Below are 11,780 nucleotides of genomic sequence, written 5' to 3'. Positions count from 1 at the left end.
GGCTTTAGGCCAGGAGCCACCAACAGATGTAGGTGTGGTGAGAAAACATCTTTAAATTCTTTGTAACTGCAGGGGTGCCTGGGTGGCTCAGTCAGTTAAGCGTCTGCCATTGGCTTAGGTCATGATTTCTGGGTCCTGGGATCCAGCCCTGTGTTGGGTTCCCTGCTCAGCAGGGAATCTGCTTCTCTCTCTCTCTCTCTTTTCTCTCCCTTTGTCCCTCCCCCTACCCCCGCTCATTCTCTCTCTCTCATAAATAAATAAATAAATAAATAAATTCTTAAAAAAAATTTTTTTTGCAACTGCATTTTCCACAATCCATAAAGTGGGGGAGAATATTAGCTACTACCTAGGGTATGAATTGGATTAAATGAGAAAATACATATTGGCAGTAAGCCCAGACAAATACATGATTTTTAAGATCTTAATGCTACCTGGTACTATGGACAGAATTGTGTCCCTCCTCCAAATTCAAATGCTGAAGCCCTAACGCCCATTGTAACTATATTTGGAGATCGGCTTTTAGGAGTAACTAAGGCAAATACGATCATACGGGTGGGGTCCTACTCCTGTAGGACTGGGAGCCATTTAAGAGGAGGTAGGAAACATTTAATACAAGATCTATTCTCTTTGCCATTTTTAAGCATACCATATACAGTATTGTCAACTACAGGCACTTTGCTGACAGTAGATCTCTAGGACTTATTCATCTTGCATGACTGAAACTCAGGACCTTTTGACTAACGTCTTCCTGTTTCCCCCCTCCTAGATTCTGGCAACCACCATTCTACTCTCTGCTTCTGAGTTGGACTATTTTAGTTAACTGTTATTATTCTACATACATAATAATAAAAATAAGAGTAATAAATAGAACAGGAGGAAACCCTATCAATACTATTGATAGTATAGATTGTGGTGGTAGTTTAATGGCTGCATACTTATTTCCAAACAGATCAAGTTGTACACATTTAGTGTGTATACGCCCAGCTCTGTGGTTGAAAGAAGAGAGAGATCTCTCTCTCTCCACGCACAAGCACAAAGGAGAGGGCATGTGAAGACACAGCAAGAAACTGGTTATCTGCAGGCCAGAAAGAGAGCTCTCACCTGAATCTGACCATATCAGCACCCCAATCTCAGGCTGCTGGCTGCCAGTACTGTGAGAAATAAATGTCTGTTGTTAAAGCCACCTAGTCCATCTACAGTGTTTCCTTCTCGTCTAACTTACAAGTACTCCTCATCAGCCCCTCTTGCCAAATGTACCGTCTTGAAATTCTCCTCCTTCAGCTCTGACAACTATTATAATGAGGTGGTTACGAGCCACTCCAGACATTTACTAGCTGTGTGATCTTGGGCAATATGTTTAACTTCCCTGTGCCTCCATTTCCCATCCTAAAAACAGGTTAATCGTAGTAGCAACCTAACGGGGTTGTTGTACAGATTTAGTTCATGAGCATTCAGGTCAAAGGCACGTAGTAGCAGATTGTCCTCCCTAGAATGTAAATCCTGTAACAGCAGTACTGTTCATCTTTTTTGTTTCCCGATACATCTGAAGCACTTGGAATTGTGTTTGGCACATGGTCACACTTTAATAAATATTTCTGGAATGACTGAATAAATGGTCCTCCCCCCTTTCTGATTGCCTTTACAAACTCTATAATTTGACCAGAATTAACCTTTCCAATCTTATTTTGCCTCTATAACCAGCTCCGAAATGTGCAGCCATTCTGAATGACGGGATATTGTTTTTGTCTAAGCCCTACATTTTCATCTTTCATTTTCCTTGCTCCAGCTATCCCTTCTACTTGCAATGTCTTGCCATGTCCCAACCTTCCTCAGCCTTCTAAGTCCTGCCCATCTTCTAGACCATCTCATACCACACTCATGTCAGTAAATGTTTATTAGATTTGATAGACCATCCAAACCTCCAGAAGATTCTTCAGCTCCCCTTTATATACTCGGTCTCTTACAAAGGTGAACGTGCAACACCTCCACTTCCTGCTCCATACACACAGAAACACACAGTCATAAACATACCATCCCAAAGGCTCCTTGCAAGACAGGAACTGGGTTTCTCAGGATCTTACCTCCTCGGATCCTAGGAACCCTCTATGCTCTCAAATGGAAACATCCTATGCCTGGTTTGAATTTCTTGATCATCTCTTCACAACTTTCCCCAGGGAGGACTACCTTACCAAGAGAGAATAGAAATCTCTAGATAGGGTTACTGTACTTTAGAATTCACTGCTTCTATTTGGAGAGGACTTTTTCAATACATTTTGAAATGACCTTAGGAGAGACCCAGAGTGTTAAACAGTTAGAACTGATTCTCCACACATTGGAAGCAATGTTCACAGCTGAAGAAGTTGCTCCCAACACCTTTCTCCTTTTTTCTGCACTCCTCTGCACAAACAAGTTCATGACTGCCTACTGCTTCTCAGGAAAATGAAGAAGGCCCTTTCTAGTCCCAAAGTCATCAGAGATTATATCAAGATTTAATGAGGAAGGGGCAAGAGGACAGAGAACAGACGTATCTTAAAGACTCTGGTTCATGCAGTAGCTTGGTCTCCATGGAATTTGGGTGGAAAGCCCTATGACACATTTGATATCTTCATCTCTTCCCTGATTCTTCTGTTCCCTGTTCCCATCTCTGAGAGGCATGATTCCCCTCCCCCCACTCCGTGCCCTGTTAAAGTAGGTTTGTTTGATCAATCCTGAACCTGCTGACACAAACAGGAGTGAGAGGTTAAGCATAGCTGTTTGTTCTTCTGGGGAAACCAGAGGCTCTTCCCTGCCAGTGTCCCCCAAGTACAGCAATGCTGTCCTCTCTCAGTTCTTAGAGCCTTTTTATCTCCTCCCAGTTGTGAATGGATGCTTTCTGCAGGCACAATTGCCACCTACTGCTGTTACACATGCCTTTTCGCCATCGCCAATGTACTGGAGTACAGACTCATAATGTCCAGAGACCTGAGACTGTGGCTACAAATTTGCCCCAAGAACCCTCTCCAGGTCTGCCTCTGCTTTGCCCCTTTACTTCTGAACTAATCATTGCCTTGCCTAGGAATTTGGTGAGTATCCTAACCAAAGCATCTAAACTAATTTTTCCTGCCCAAATATTCATACCCACATTCCATTAACTCCCAGAGAAGGCAGATGTCACACATAATTCGGAGCACTACGATAATGCCAACCTACATTGATCTCATGTATTCTAGCGTACAGGGCACTTTCACACCTATTACTGCAGATTATACTCATAATAACCAACCCCATGAGGAAAGCCTGAAGACTATAATTAGCTCTTTTACAACCAAGGATTCTTAGACAGGTTGGCTAAGTGATTTTGGCTTATAAATGGCAGAAGCAAATCCTCTGTTGAATAAATGGAAGGAAGGATCTGTTAGGAGGGGAGTGGGGAAATGTAAATAGGCCCCACAGAAGAAACACATAGGGTGTCAGATAAAAAACAGGATCTGATTTACCTTGTAAATATCATTGATTATTTTTTTGGCTAATAAATTTTAATAACTTCACCTTTATCTTTATAACTAGACCAAGATACTTCATGAGAACAACGCTCACTTTAAAAGTATTTTTCCTTGAAAAATAGATACAGATGACAGATTGGTGATAGCCAGAAGGGGTGCAGGTCAGAAAGGTAAGTGAAGGGAGATAAAAATGTGCAAACTTCCAAGTATAAAATAAATAAGTCATGGGATATAATGTACAGCACAGTGACTATAGTTAACAGTACTGGGTTGCTTACTTGCAAGTTGCTAACAATAGATCTTAAAAGTTTTTATTATAAGAAAAATAAATTTTGTAATTATGTGTGGTGACTGGTGTTAACTAGAGTTACTGTGATTATTTTGAAATATATACAAATACTGCATCTTTATGCTGTATCCTAATATAATCATAATTATTTTATAAGCTAATATAATGTTCCACGTCAATTATACTCCTCCCAAAAAGGTTACTAGACATTGCCATATGCCCCTTACAAGCAAAATCACTCCCACTGAGAATCACTGTTCTAAAGATAGCCAGTCATGCCATTTTCCAGTCCTTCTTTTTTTTCCAGGAGTAGAATTTAGTAATTCATCACTTACATATAACACCCAGTCCTCGTCACAGCAAGTGCTCTCCTTAATAGCCATCACCCATTTAACCTATCCCCCGCCCACCTCCGAATCAATCCTCAGTTTGTTCTCTATTGTTAAGTTTCTTATGGTTTGCTTTCCTCTCTTTTCCCCCCTTCCTTTATGTTCATCTGTTTTGTTTCTTAAATTCCACATACGTGTGAAATCATATGGTATTTGTCTTTCTCTGACTGACTTATTTTGCTTAGCATAATACACTCTAGATCCATCCACATCATTGCAGATGGCAGGATTTCATTTTTTCTGATGGCTGAGCAAATTGCATTTTATACACACACACACACACACACACACACACATATCCATATATGTATGTATATTTGAAATATACATATATAATGGAAATTTATATTCATTATATATAATGGAATATATAATGATATATTATAATTAATTATAATCTAATCTAATATATAATTATAATATAAGTATATTTAAAAAAATATATATATATATGCCACAACTTCTTTATCCATTCATCAGTCCATAGACACTTGGCTCTTCCATAGTTTGGCTATTGTTGATAATGTTGCTATAAACATCAGAGTGCCTATACCCCTTTGAATCTGTATTTTTTTAACCTTTCGGTAAATACCCAGTAGTGCAATTGATGAATCGTAGGGTAGTTCTATTTTTAACTTCTTGAGGAACCTCCCTGCTGTTTTCCAGAGTGGCTGCACCAGCTTGCATTCCCACCAGCACTGAAGGAGGGTTCCCCTTTCTCTGCATCTTTGCCAACATCTGTTGTTTCCCGACTTGTTAATTTTAGCCATTCTGACAGGTGTAAGGTAATATCTCATCATGGTTTTGATTTATATTTCCCTGATGAGGGATGTTGAGCATTTTTTCATGTGTCTATTATCCATCTGGATGTCTTCTTTGGAAAGATGCCTATTCATGTCTTCTGTTCATTTCTTAACTGGATTATTTGCCTTTTGGGTTTTGAGTTTGATAAGTCCTTTATAGATTTTGGATATTAACCCTTTATCAGATATGTCATTTGAAAACATCTTCTCCCATTCTGTAAGCTGCGTTTTAGTTTTGTTGCTTGTTTCCTTTGCCGTGCAGGAGCTTTTTACCCTGATGAAGTCCCAGTAGTTCATTTTTGCTTTTGTTTCTCTTGCCTCCAGCGATGTGTCTAGTAAGAATTTGCTACAGCCAAGGTCAAAGAGGTTGCTGCCTGTGTTCTCCTCTCTGATTTTGATGGTTTCCTGTCTCACACTTAGGTCTTTCATCTATTTAGAATTTATTTTTGTGTATGGTGTAAGGAAGTGGTCCAGTTTCATCCTTCTGCATGTGGCTGTCCGGTTTTTCCCAACACCATTTGTTGACGAGACAGTATCAGATTGATTTAATCAATGTGTAAAGATTTCTAAATGAAATAACCTCTACCAGTCACCTTTCTGGTCCCTTTCAGTCTATTGATAGCTTGCCTGCCCTCTGTTCTTGCCACCACCAACCTGCTGCAGGCAGAGAAATCCAACCTAATAGTATTATATCACATCATGTCATCTCATATCATATCTTATCATTTCTCCTGTGTAAAACCCTTCGATAGCTTTCCATTGCTCTTAGGATAAAGCCCAAGCCTTGACATGGCCTTAACGAGAGGCTGCATGATCATGTCCCCAAAGGTCTGTTTCTGTCCTCTTCACTCCCGGCCATCCTCACTCTCCCCAATCCAGCCATCCCCTCAGTTCTTCGAGTACTGCTCCTCCCTCACGTCCTTGCTCAGTCCACACTTCCTCAGGTAAGTATTCCCTGACTTTCCCGACTAGGACAAATAGTACTATTATGGGTTTGCATAGTCCCATGTCCCTCTCCTTGTAATTTTATGTTTATTTGTGTGATTAATTGATAAATGGCCTATTCTTCACCTACATGGAGAGGTAGAGGTGCCCGGTTTGGCTCACTGTTGTACCCCTGGTACCTACCACCACACCTGGAATAGGCCGGCACTCAATAACTAATATTGACTGACTGTACGAACAGATGAGCAAATAAATGGAGAATGAAGGTAATCCTTCAAACTAATTAATCCTCATTAAACTGACAGTTCAATAGAAAGTCATGTCCCTCTTGGTAAGAGTCCCAAACACGAACAGTGAGTAGATATGGACTGTTTCTGTGTTTTGTCACAAGATTTTATAAATAAGATTTTAGTCTTAGAGAACCACTAAGGAATTCTTATGTAAATGTCTCCTTTTTCATTTTCATTGGGATCTTCCCGGACCTTTTCTCCCTGTCTCTCTCCCCAGGAAGTAATAGCATTATCTTTTTAAAATCACAGTGAAATACCAGTGGTGAGTAATTCTCCAGCAGGCAGTTGTTGAGGGTCAAAAACACTGCTCAAGTGCCTACCTGTGTTTGGGTTTAGAATCACTCATCCTAATACCTGGCAGTGGGGACCTCAGTGGGGTCAGATGTTGAGCCTCTGTCTAAAGAAATGACTACCTTCTTCTTCCAACTTCTCAGCTCCTTGTAAAGAACCCTACTCTGAGTTACTTATACTGAGGAAAGCTTTTGCAGCAGATGTTCCTGAACATCCTGAGGGGGAGCTGTGGGGTTTCCTGATGAAAGGGTTTGTTCATGCAGAACTCAGTGAGTCTGACTCAGAAAGAGAAATGAGTAAAGGAAACTTTAAAAATAACAACAACGACAACAACAACAACAGCTCTGACCAAAGGAACACACTGATAGAAGAGAGTTTTGAGGCAGAAGAGGCAAAGCAAATAAGAGTAAATCATCAAGAAACCATGTTGAATAGTTTTATTTCCTAAAGTAGAAATGCATACATATTCTCCTTTCCGTCAGACTGCTTCAGAGAGAGAACTGTAGCTCAGCAGATTAACCTGGCTTTTGCAGGATGGTCTTTAAGTTGCTAATTCTTGGTGAGGGAAGGGATGTAGCCTGAAAAGAAGACTTGAAATTGGCTAATTTGGGACCGTTGTTGGTTAACGCCAATATATTTGTGTGTCAGGAGTCAGGAAAGGATTTAGCTTTCCACTTGATCTGTGGATGTGCCTGAGGGGCAGTGAAGTTTTGAAGGAAACAAACCATTGGAGGATTTGTGTTTCGCTCCATCAGTTTGGACCTAAGAATCTAAGAAGACGCTTGTAGCACTGTCTTTCCTCTTAGCAGATTTTTTGCTCTGAATCATCGCAACATGTAAAGCCCTGACACCTAGGATATCCTGGGGGGAAAGCAAGAGAGAAGGATGTAATTGTGCCAATTCATCTGGCCAGGAGACTGAGGGCACAATGTCCTTTGGGCAGAATAAATTGTTATTTTGGGACCTTGTGTTGATCATTTTGGCAGTAGTATGCTAGAGGGACAAATCCAGAGTTGCAGAAAGATGTTTGGGTGCCTGAGGCAGGAAGTCAATTAGTTATAAAGCTCTCCTTTTTCCCACCCATATTTATACAGGGTGAATATCCATTTAATGAACTGGTGTCTGATTTACATTCTATAGCCTAACTTAAAAAGGATATGGTGCTTTTTATTTTATTAATTTGTTACACATGTAAACAAAATAATAATTACTTTTTACATCTGGCAGTATTTCATTCACAGCAAAATGCTGAAATATAAAATGTACATATGCCTGTTCTGTAGAAGCCCAATGTCTTGGGATATTCAAGTTCTGGTTCTCTTTGTCCCCAGTTTCCCTTCCCATATTTGATAAAAAAAATCTTCACTTCTTGTGTTTTAGAAGAAATATTTTGTTGATGTTGTTCTTTTATTTCTATATGGCCATTTAGGCCTTATTTCCAATTACCCTTGCAAAGCAACCTTGAATTTCTACCTGCCACCCACCATCACTGTAGAGCTTAATACAGTTCTCAGATTCAAGGACTAAGAAATTCACAATGTAAGCCCTTTAAACTCTGAAAGCAAAGAAACAAATGTTCTACCAATAAAATCTACTTTAAGAAATTTTCTTTTCTGGAAAGTTGTATTTCATTGTTCTAAATCTTACTCTCCAGTCAAGCCCACTCCAGTTCTGCTCGAGTGCTGGCCCTCACACAGGACCCACAGGTAAAGGATGGTAGAGACAGCGGCAGTGTGCGAGGTATAAAATGAAGAGCAGTGTCCTGAACCTTTCAAGTTCACCAGGAGGAGAAGGTGTCTGTGTGTGGAGATTGAGGTGTTGGGGCTGTACAACTCCTCCAACTAATGATCCTTTTTTCCTCTTTAAGATGATTTTCTTCTGGTTTATGCTTCCCTCTTCCTCCTCCTCCCCTTCCTCTTACTTTTCTAGATCTTCTCTAATTAATAGAATAAAGGTCCACTATAATGCAAGTGGCTGTGGAGGCTCTGGACTGAACAAGCCCTATACAGAGGCATAGTGCCCTGGGGACAAGGCAAGGAGAAAGATGAAGTTTCTGCCCCCTAAAACTCCAGACAAATGCCACCACAGACAACAAAAGGGAAAATGGAGTTAACCACAGGAAGATGGGACTATTTCTTTTTTGTGTACTTTAATACACACCTTTCATATGTAATCACTGGTATAAATAACACTTGTCTCACATTTTCCATTATATAATAGTTTTTCTTTTTTTCCCCCTACATTCATGTATAAAATGTGTGTCCTTCCTTCTTGGCATAACCTGCCTAATCCAATCTCTTTTATCTGTGTTGATATTGACCTTTCACCCGAGATACATTCCTCCTGGTGTGACCCATTCCACATGTCATTAGAGCATCTCAATGGTTAAATTTTTACATGATGGAGAATGTATCATTGAAGAGCAAACATTTTTGAGATTTTTTTGGATCTGTTTTAAAACTGCAGCTTGGATATTATCAGATTCATATGTTTACACTGTGCTGTGTCCCACACAACTTGTAAATATTTGATAAATGTTACCTTTTAATTCCTGATAACATTATGAAAGTGTTAAGAAATGTTGTGGCCGATAACCTCTTTCTGAGCCCAAGATTCACATTTACCATGTAGTTATTGATTGACTAGAGCAAAATGATTTTGTTTTCAGGGAAACAGAGTCTCTCAGAGGCCACATTCAAACTTTCCCTTCATTTAATTGTACGTTTTCCAAGGACAGAGATAAGATTTTCTCCCCCTTCTGATTCTCAAGCAGGTCAACTTGGGTCTACTAAGACCAAATATTTATGGACATATGTGAGTATGCAGTTCCCTAATGACAAATGTGTGATAATATGTCAGAATGAAAGATTTTTGAGACGGTAATGTTGACTGTCTGAGTTGGGCATTTACTTAAGCTGTGTTGCTGGGAAGCGAGTACCTGGCTCTCCATCAAATAAAGCTTTTTCTAATGAATGAGTTCACATTCTGAAGTGTAACCTCCAGGATCAGAACATTCAGGTACAAAGACATCATCCTGGGCAGAAAGAGTTGGTGATTTTTACGTAAGCTTGAGAATACATTTTATTCCAATCCTATGCTACACAGTGAATCAAACTTTCCTGGTTTTGATAAAGCAAGCATTAAATAATAAATTGATATTCAACAGGAAAATGTTCTTAAAGTCTGTGTACTGTACTATGCGATTCTTTCTATACACTTCACAGATACAAAAATGTATTTCATGCTATCAGAATATAAGATATTGGTCACCCTGGGAACAGTGACTAGAACGGACATGATGGGGGACTTCAGGGGACAGGTAAGGTGCTGTTTCTCAATTGGCATATTGTTTACATCAGTGTGCCCACTATGTGAAACTTCACTGAGCTTTAGAGTTATGAAACATGTGTGTGTGTGTGTGTGTGTGTGTGTGTGTGCTTGACAAAGATTTTGATTTTCAATTTTCATATATATTCAACAAAAATTATACATTAAGGTCTGCATATGTCTTGGTAGATTCTATTCTTCTTTAAAGAAAGGTGTGTTTTTTTCCCTTCAGTCTCAAAGGAATCTTTTGAGAAGCTTGTACTCTCCTTGAAGTTGGCACATGCTCTCTTACATATATGTCCTGAAGGCATCTTATTATATCCAACTTACCTTTTGTCTAACTGTTCATATAAGGGATATCTCCCCCAGGCTCAGAGCTCCCCAAGGCAGGGGCATGTCCTGTTTATACTCGGAACCTGGTGCATGGTAGGAAATCACTGATTATTAGCAAAAGCTCAGGTAGAGTGGGATCGCTCATAGCCCCCCACTCTGCATCCTCAGTCTCCTTCCACCTGACAGTTCATAACACTGAGTGCAAAAGGGAGTTAAAGCGTAACCATCTCTGCTGTGACCAGGTCACATGATCTGCAGGGATCCAGCCTCAAATCAGGAGATATTGCATAAGGGCCAGGAAGCAGCCAAGGACGAGAACTGAGTAACTTCATGAGAGTTGGGTAAACAGCACTAGCACAATGGTCCCACTAAATAGGACAAGCTCAAAGTGCAGTGTCAGGGCCACATGTCTCCTTTCACTGGAATGGGCACAGGTGCCCCTTAGAGACCTGTCTTGCAGGAATGATTACAAAGAATCTTTGCCAAGTGATTTATGGCTTATGTGCTTTGTCTTTTTTAATCTCACTGTGGCTTTGTGGTATAGGTAATGTTATTCCTGTTTTATAGATGGGAAGACAGATGCTGGGGAAGTTTAGCATTGCCCCTAGTCTCCAAGTAAATGACAGAATTATAACTCAAACTCGGTCTGGCTGACACCAAATTCCATGAACTGATGGCATTACGCCTTTAAAAAGAACAACAACAACAAAAAACCACTGTGAAAACTCAAGATTATCCTGATTAAGCTCAGAAATCAAAAACAAAAAAGATGGGATATTGGTGTCCTCTACATCATTTTTTATTTTCTGGATGACTTTGCAATTAGAAAGAAAAGTTTACAAAGGCATTTCCTGTACCATCTTTTCAAAAATACTTAATGTCCACCCATGTCCTAGGCTGTATGTATCTCATTTTAACTCTCACCACAACTTGGGGAAGAAGGCATTATTTCATAATGATATGATTAAAGATCTTTAAAGTTAAATAACTTCCCCAGGGCCACTCAGCTAATAACTAGCACTTCCAGGCCTGGAAACTAAGTCTCTTCCACCCCATAGTAGACGATGCCCAATAGGTTTTCTCTACAGAGCCAGCCCTGGGCAGTGGGTAGCAGCTGCTTGGGGTTCTGTACTGAAAGGGACCGGAAAGAAGGTTGGGCTGGATTAGTCTCACTGCTTCTTTGGCATCCCTGTGCTGTACTGTACTGTACAAACCCACTTTCTTTATGCCCTTAGGGACCCATAAGCCTTCTTATGCTTTGTAACCTGTAAGGCACAGACAGGAAGGCTATATCCTACTGAGCCATATATTATATTTGGATGCTCCAAAACCACACATCTATTCTATAACCAAGCAGCAGAAATAGAGTTTGGTCATGTTTCTATTTATGCTTTAATTTTGTGTAGTGGGACATTTAAGTTACTAAAGTAAAGATAAGCTAAAATTAATGTAATGTCAGTTCACTTAAAATAAAAAGGCAGTAAATACCTATACTCTTTTGAGAAAATGAAAAATAGACTAGGGCAACAAAAAAGGAATAAGTCTCAGGCCCAGATTCCAACTTGACCCTCACTGGTTCTGTAGCACTGGACTGATCCTTCAAATGCATGGATTGTGGTAGCAGACCTGGG

This window comes from Mustela putorius, unplaced genomic scaffold (genome assembly GCF_011764305.1).
Source record: "Mustela putorius furo isolate JIRA1106 unplaced genomic scaffold, ASM1176430v1.1 tig00003898_pilon_pilon_pilon, whole genome shotgun sequence".
Taxonomy (NCBI): domain Eukaryota; kingdom Metazoa; phylum Chordata; class Mammalia; order Carnivora; family Mustelidae; genus Mustela; species Mustela putorius.
The sequence above is the reverse complement of the archived record's forward strand: the minus strand, read 5'-3'. Positions refer to the sequence as shown.